We start from the raw sequence: 8,560 nt of genomic DNA, 5'->3' as shown, positions 1-8,560 counted from the left end.
GCAAACTGGCAGTGTTCGGCAAGGCAATGCACTGCTCTAATGTAGCTTTCGTTCGACTCGGAAGCGCCTTGTGTTCTAATCTCAAAAGCATGCCTCTCAGCAATCACATTTCTCTTTGGGGTAAAGTACCCATCAAAACAGCGTACAGCAGCTTCAAAATTGTTGTGAGGGAAAGCTGCTATGCTCAGAATAATATGTTCAGCCTCTGGTCCCATTGCATAAACAAGTGCACTGACCTGGGTTTCCTCCTCATCGAGATTTAGCTTTGACGCCTGGCGATATCGTCTGAAGCGGTCGCGCCACAGAGGCCAATGCTCTGGTGAAGTAAAATCAAACTGTTCTGGTGGGGTAAATCCAGACATCACTGCTTGATATTGTCTTGCTTCTTCTCGCTTTCTTACACTTCTTCAAGTTGCTTTTAACCCACCAAAAATAAGAAATCAAAACCGCAAGTTCACCACAGGCTGCGCCATGTTTCGTGCTCCGTGCCGTGCCAGCAAGTGACACGCAGGCCCAAGGCCCTAAATACAAGGTTGCACGGACTTATTTCTACTAAACCTACCAGAATATAGTTTCACGGTTGATTATTTAAATAATTATTCAATCAAAATTTCTTTATTATTATCTTGTAATCATTTATAAGCAATTTTATAAATCAACTTTCAATTTGCTTGCCTTTTACTAGCAAAATAACTTTTCTAGTATTGGGTCAACATAGTGGTGTAGCAGTAGGAACCACATCTGGCAAAACCCCAGTGCCTACATACAGCAGAAAAGCAGCCACCAGGTGTCGCCACAGTCGCCACTTGGTCGCCACACAGATGTCGCGCGCGTCGCCAATCGCCACACTACCGATTTCCATAAGGACGCATATGTACGGATATGTATAGGAAAGTCGCCCTTAAGGATTACGCTTACATCCTTTGCTTATGAGGTCGGTGGTTGGAAATTGGGAGGGGCTCAGCTATTTTCGACCACGGATATGCCTTTATCACATGATGAGGAACATGCTGATAAGTGTTTTATGCGTCTTAACAGCACAAAAGTATTTTTAATCATTTTTCAAAAATAGCCGTTCTGCCGTATCTTTCAGTGCAAGGTGCCGTCGGTCATCCCCGACGTGACGTCACGCAGGGAATTTGCCAGATTTTCCTACTAGACTTCGACACCCCCTGCGCAGGCCCATGTCGTCCCCTATCTCCGCGTGTGTCCACTAACACGAATGACGTCACGCATGTGGGCGGAGCTATGGGCGGAGCCTAACGCACCCGGCAGTCCAAGCCGCCATATTTGAATTTATATTTTTATAGAATCTTGCCGATATTTTGGGTGAAGTCAATTTTTATGGATAGCTTGGTGACAGTTTAGCTATACGAATAATAATTTATTATGGATGTGCGTATATTCAGCTTGGAATTGCAATTAAAGTTCCGCACCGCATAGATTCGAACTCGGGACCTTTGGAATACTGCGCGGGCACGCTAACCACTACACTACCGCGACCGCGCGGCAGCCGGCGGCAGGGAGGCTGCGGAGACATGGGGGGACATTTTACGCTTTTGTGAAAAAAGCAAAAGATTTAGCGAAAAACACGTAATAGATAACTTGCAGAAAATTGTCTGCTCTTTCATATAAGATACTTAAGTTTGATATATCTTGTGCAGACTTCATTCTACAGTGCTTCGAAAATCGCTCATTTACATGGGGATTGAACGGGGCTTCGAGACTTGACTCCAAATGACGTCACGAGCTGACGTCACGAAAAGGTAGAATCGCCGGACGACCCTACCTGGTATATAGGGCCTTGGTGACACGTCACGCCTTTATTGGCCCACACGTTGATATCGATACAAAAGGCGACCCACAACATATCGATATAAGCGACTCACAACATATCGATATAGGCGACTCAACATATCGATACACTCAGTATTCGAATATTTGGCACATAAGTGAGACAAAAATATTTAAAATAAGAACATACGTGTTGGTTTCATTGACGTGCTCTATTCTTGTTTTATTCTTTTTTTTATAACATGGGACGTCTAACCCAATCATCAGTCATCGTTATCGTTTGACATCGGCAAAAAAAGCAAAAACGTCTTGCTTAAAGGGACCATCCCACCTTAACATTAGTTTTGAGTTGAGATAGCCAAGTTTGCGGCCAGGCTCAGAAACCACCATTTATCCTGGTCGCAACCCCCGCAGCTTTATGGTGTTCAAGAAATTTCTTCCCTTTACTTGCAGGGTGGGACCAGCTTAGTCCCTATCTCTTAACCATTAGCGGTTTGTTGATGACGTCAGCAGTCATTTCAACGCCCGCCATTCCTTGAACCCGAATTTTGCTGACCTTGAGCTCCCTTTTTTATCAACGTGAAATCCGTCGTCGGCGCTGAGAAAGCCTATTGCTTTTCATTTTAATTTGAATATTAGAAGATACCCACCACTGGAACTTGGACTGATATTATACCAAGGCCGAAGATGATCAAGCTGCCTGCTATATCTGGAGCTTGGTGTTCAACTTCAACATGGAATAAAAAACAAAATATCAAAGCAAACTGGATATGGTACTGCAAGTTAAAGTCCAAAGAAATTTGAAGAGCTGACAATTGACATTAATTCTTTTCCTGCAAGGTTTCCATATGGAGATCACAGTCACACCATGAAGAAATATTTTTGATGTTAACAGTTGAAAGGGGATTTATCTTCCAGTTTTGACGAAAGACGCTGCTGACTGTCTTTGGAAAAGGATGTCGGCATGAGGTGCAATTGTGCTTGTGAAGTGGTTATAACTGGTCTTTTCACAGTATTAAATTAAATGTGCCATTGCAGCCAAGTGTGTTATCATGTAAGGTAAAATCAAAACTACAATGTTGGTTTTACGAGCATTGAGAAGGCTGGTAGGTAACACCTGCCTGTGCTCGTAAATCATGCTGCCAGAGTATTCTAAATTAATTTTATCATACACTTTTGTTGTCCAGAATGGTTGCACTATTGTTTGGTATCATATTATTCCATGTAAATATGGTAGTGTAAAGTCCGACCAACATGTTACCAGATTTGAAGCTGTTACGTTACCTAAGTACCTGTTTTTTACTGGCGTGGTGAATGTCACCTGGATTTTGTTTTGAGGTGCAGACCTAGTAACTCTGACTACATGGGTTTGAAGCTATTATCTATTCTGTTTTTACTGGCCTGGTGAATGGCGACTGATGTTGTCCGTGGATGGCACTGAAACCAATTTTGAGTGTTTTGTACAGTGTTTTAATACAATGCTGAGGGCTGAAAGTTGTCTTGTTTAGAGTGGTGAAAGTTCAGGATATGCCAGCCACCATGGTGGGTCAGAGTTACATGTGTTGCAGTCAGTTCGGCTTCGGCAAGCACACGGATGGGCATACGCATCAAGACCTGCTCTGCCATACTTTCAGCCAATTTTACCTAGGTAAGTCTTTTCTTTTTTCTACCAGAAGCTATGACATTGTGAATTTCAGCACTGTGGCCTGTGTGTAGCTTTCAGGAAAGCAATTCTAAATAAAGCTCTGATAAAGTGCAAAATCAGCAATGCAGCCCTCTATTACATTTTCTACAACATCTTACTTGTTCCTTGCATGGAGAGAAAAATGCAATGTTATGAATTCGTTTATTCACATAATTTGACAAGCATGCAGTTACCTGCTACTATCACTGCACAAAACAGAGCAGAAAACATCAGTTGATCAAACACAAGACATAACAGAAGTTTACAACATAGGGCTGCCGAACCTGCTTCCTCCCACCACAGTTGATGCCATTTCCTAGCCTGGCTTGATGTGAGCACTGAATAGCTGCTTTGTCTAATTACAGCTCACTACCATTCAACTTAAACTACTCTCTTTAAAGTAAGAGTGAGAGCGTTCAGTGTTCATAGCAGCTCGACAGACGACAGACAACAAACATCTTGACAAACCAACCAGTATTTGATTTGGCTAATGATTTATGTGCTTGTTGTATCATGGCCAAACTACTTTAACAGCAATAATCCCTGTTTCATCTTGATCTTGCTTTTATTTCCATTTGAACTCAGATCTTGAAACAATCATCTGAAGTGATATCAGATACTGGCTTCTGTTTCTCTTGAAAGCAAGTTAAAACAACAATGATAAACTAAGGCAGGAGATGTGAGTTGTGGCAGTAGATTTTTGATTCAACATGTCAACCTTATATTGCTTGAGACCTCTGTGACAGACAAACAAATATTTATAGTTTTTTGATAGTTTGGATTCTTGGCTTGATTTAGCAGATCAGCTGTGAACCTTGACTTTGAAATCACATAAATGTCATGGTACCCGAACGAATCCTCGCATGACATTTCTTCGTAGCACAATTTTTCGTCCGCATTTCTTCGTCTACAAATCTTCGTCGGTGCATTTATTTGTCCCTCAATGCTTACTCTTGCATATATTTGCGTTGAAGAAGAAATGCGAGACGATTTTCATATACCCTGGTGCGAGACAAAGTAATGCGATAGGTACGAATAAATGCCCTGACGAAGATTTGCAGACGAAGAATTGCGATACGAAGAAATGCCATAAGAATTGTCCTGGAATCCTTTATTGGCCATCATATATTGACCTTGATAAGATAAACGCATCATTCGCGCAATATTTGTCGCACTTTGATACCAAACTATTGCTTCCAAATGCCGACGTAAAGAAAACCTTTATGTGACGTCATAGAAACAGCGGATTTCCCAAAAAGTAAACAAAAATAAAAGTCTTATATCTCGAAAACGGGTGAATATTTTCCGGTAAAATTTGGTAGATGTTCATTTTCGCTCTTTGTGATTCACGCTACATCACTTTTATGCCAATTCATTAACTTTTTTGAAGGTGGGAGGGTCCCTTTAATTCAACTCAAGATTTCCAGCTTGAAAATGATGGTATAGTGTTATAATTTGGCATACCAATGCGCAAAGAAATGACGCAAACTTGATGAAAATTTTGGATCGTTATTTGTACTTGAATTTGATATATAGGCCTCCAAAGTTCGGAACGTTTTTCCTGGGCCACCCGGTATAGGATATATGTTTCCCCTCTCGCCATTCTTGTAGCTTTTCTCCCATAACTTCGAAATTTGGTACACTGTATAGGTACCTAATGTATGGGGTTATGCGTGTCAGCAATTCATGATTCTAACTGAGGATTTACATCTATGATCTGAAGGCAGGTCAAATACGTGACCTCATCATTAGAAAATAATGAGAAATTAGAAAAAACACGAATGCCTCCTGCTTTGAAAAAGTTCGCCAGAAACGCAAAATATCTTTGGAGCCATGACAAATCAGCTCATCATTGCCGGGGACAGGGTGCAACTTATGGCGAGTGATGACTCGAAAGGTCATTAGTGGAAATGTCCATCGATGGCCACCAGCATTTTTTCTACAACTTTTGACGAAGACGCGGTAGAGCGATGACAGCACCTGGAAGGTGTTCACTGTTCAGCTCAACAACACGGATCCATTCATATGCAGCAGGAGGTCCTTTTTCGATCAGGACATAACGTTGACCTGAGGTCGTTTTAACGTTTATTCTGAATGGTCAAATTTTAACTCATGTGACGCGTCTCAAAGAGATCAAGACGGTGGTGACAAGACAACATATGTACAGGTCTCGCGGGTTTTAGCGGTAGGTTTTGCACCTAGAAAATTTAGTGTACTTCAGGCTATATCTTCGTCGTCTTAAGCTTTTAAGTGTTGAAGATGCGATCGACTTGTTGGGTAACAAGCCGGCCATGATCGTGTAAAATGGCTTCATCGTAGATCGATTAGTTTCTGAGATATAACCGGAAATGTAAAAGTGCAAAACCTACCGCTTAAAGGGAGATTATGACCTTTTTCCACAAAATCTGAGTTAGGACCATTTTCTGACAAAACACAACAAGTTATAATGTAAATTAAAACCATTTTGCTCAATTCGGTACCTTGCCGCAAATATCTCAACTTGAAGTCACGTTAGCGGGGAGCGCTGAAATGAAAATGACCGTTGAATAAGTACTTACATCACTTTTTGGTACTTGCATGTAATTTTGTAAAATGAGCGTATTCATTACATTTGATCTTCATCACATCTAGTTAGTTAATGGTCGTCTATAGTGCCTTCAAAAGATATTCATGGTTTGGGGGTGGTTTATGTCTAAATTTACGCAACTATTTTTCCTGTTCATCATCTGTCGCCATATGCTGCTATTTTAGTAGCAACGACTCAATTTTGAATCGGTCCCGCCGACTGCACAATAAAAGAAGATAGATACAACACTTTTGCGGCATCACTGAAAAACTTATGCAGTACTGTTATCAAAATTCTCATAACACCGTTCGACAAACCTGAAGTCTTTTTGAAATAAATATGCTTGTATTTTTCGCTTCAGGCTCTGAGGCCAAAATAATGAATTTCGTAGTCGCAATCGCAAGATTTGACTGCGTTTCTGGCGCATGCCGTTCATTTGTGGCGCAAAATAATACTTGGAAACAAAGAAGAGTAGGCACTATGTACCCCCGAATTAGAATCTAATTAATTCTAAACCGAATTAACTCTAATTCAAATTAGAATCCTTACAACCAAGCAACGACAAGGCGATAACATAAACAAAAACCCAAGCGTCGCTGTTTGAAACAAAAGCGCCATATACTGCGACTTTTTTATAGAGAAGGACAACGCATTTCGGTGGGTGTTACAAGTACTGCAAGTACTGCTTCTTTTTGCAAAAATAAAAACCTTTTTCACATACGAAAATGTGCTAGGAAATTTTCATATTTTATAGAAACTACAGTAGAAATAGTATAGATGTCGAGTAATTTTTATTTAAGAAAAAAGAAAGCTCATTATCTCCCTTTAATCTCGCGAGACCTGTACATACCATACAAATTCACGGAATCGAAAGTTATTGCAAAGCAGATGTTTCGGCAGAATCTGTCCAGTTAGCTGTTTGCCTTCTTATGGGCCAAACATAGACCTGAGATGAAATCTAACGCGAAGCTAGCGAAAGAGCGTTAAAAGAGCTATCGAATAGTTTTCTGCTTCACTGTAGCCCTTCTATTGGTGGTTTCCCAGTCGCTAACGTATAACGTATACTAAACTAACGCTGAGGCATGCTTTCGACCCCTGATCGATCTACAGGTTTGCGGAAAAAAGAGCATGCTGCCCGTGACGAGAGAAAGCCGATGATACCCATTTACAAGTTTTCGGGTCATCTCAGGACTCAGGTCATCGCCAATAAGTAGAGAAGCTCGTGACCTGCTAGAACTTAACGAATGTAAGTTGTGATGGTTTTTCGAGGTTCTGATTACGAATGTTATCTTAGTTTTGAACGAAGATGATGACTCCATGCATTTGGGGTAGATCAGGTCAGATCAGATCGACCAGTACCTAATAGTGGATGACCACCACCGATTGCTTCCTAGCATGTTATTTGAATAAGCAACACAACTACTTCTTAAATGTTCAGATGGGCGCTAAGTTCAAAATCAGCTCCAAAAACTACCCTATCAATTAAAAGCACGTTATGAAAAAGTGAACTAAGGTCATCTTTATTTGAATCAGGGATATCGATTTATTTTAAGTAGGTGATTAGCTCGAGCGCACCGGAAGTTTTGTTGCAATCGGCTCCTTTTTGCGCGGCTTCTTTGCGAAAGCCCGAGACGGTTCCATCTGACTCCCTTTCCCCTACATGTGCACTGTACAGCTAGTTGTGACGGTAGCCATGGGGCTGAGGCTAGTTTGTAGTTTTGTAGTTAGGTACTGATCCGACGAATCGACTGCGACCATTTTTTTAAAACGATCCGACGAACGCTCGGGGCAGTTTTGGCGCGTCCAATCCTTTGAGGGATAAAAAGGTGCTAGGATGGGGGCTACTTAAAAACATTGTTGTGCTGGTGTTCCCCGCCCACAGCTAATTGACCTTTAGGTAATTGGCTAATTGGCTTTAGGGAGCTCTTGGCGATTTTGAATCTGATGTATTTGTTGGTGTTGCTGACGCCTGCTTCACTGACATAAAAGCTAAAAAAGCATACTCAGCATCGCAAAAAGTGGGGGGGGGGGGGGGGTCGACACCCCCAGTTTTCCAGAGTGGGGGGTCACGATTCCCCCGACCCCCCCCCCCCCGTCGGCGACGCCCCTGGCCCTCAGAGACCAGTACAGGGCCTGCAAACTGCAAAGGCCAGTAGTTTGAGACCATCAGAGACCGAGTTGGGCTCTCAGAGGCTAATGTGGGTCCTTACTCATTACAGGCCAACATGGGGCCCTCAGATGTCAGCGTGGGGCTCTAAAAGACCGGCATGAGCCGTCGTTGGACCCCAGAGACCAGCAGAGGGCCCTCAAAGGCCAAGATGGGCCATCCTCAGAGGCCAATGCAGGCCCTTAGAGGCCGGCATCGGGTCTTTAGCAGTCAGTGAGGGGCCCTCATTGGCACCTAAAGGTTCGTCTTAGGACACCAGAGACAGAAATAAGGCCACCAGAGACCGGTGTGAGACGCTCAGACGCCGAGTGGGGGGCCCCTGAGGCCGGTTAGGGGCCCTCATAGGCCA

Source organism: Amphibalanus amphitrite, unplaced genomic scaffold (assembly GCF_019059575.1).
Source record: "Amphibalanus amphitrite isolate SeventyFive unplaced genomic scaffold, NRLGWU_Aamphi_draft 000557F_arrow, whole genome shotgun sequence".
In the NCBI taxonomy this organism is placed as follows: Eukaryota; Metazoa; Arthropoda; class Thecostraca; order Balanomorpha; family Balanidae; genus Amphibalanus; species Amphibalanus amphitrite.
This window is presented reverse-complemented; position numbering follows the sequence as displayed.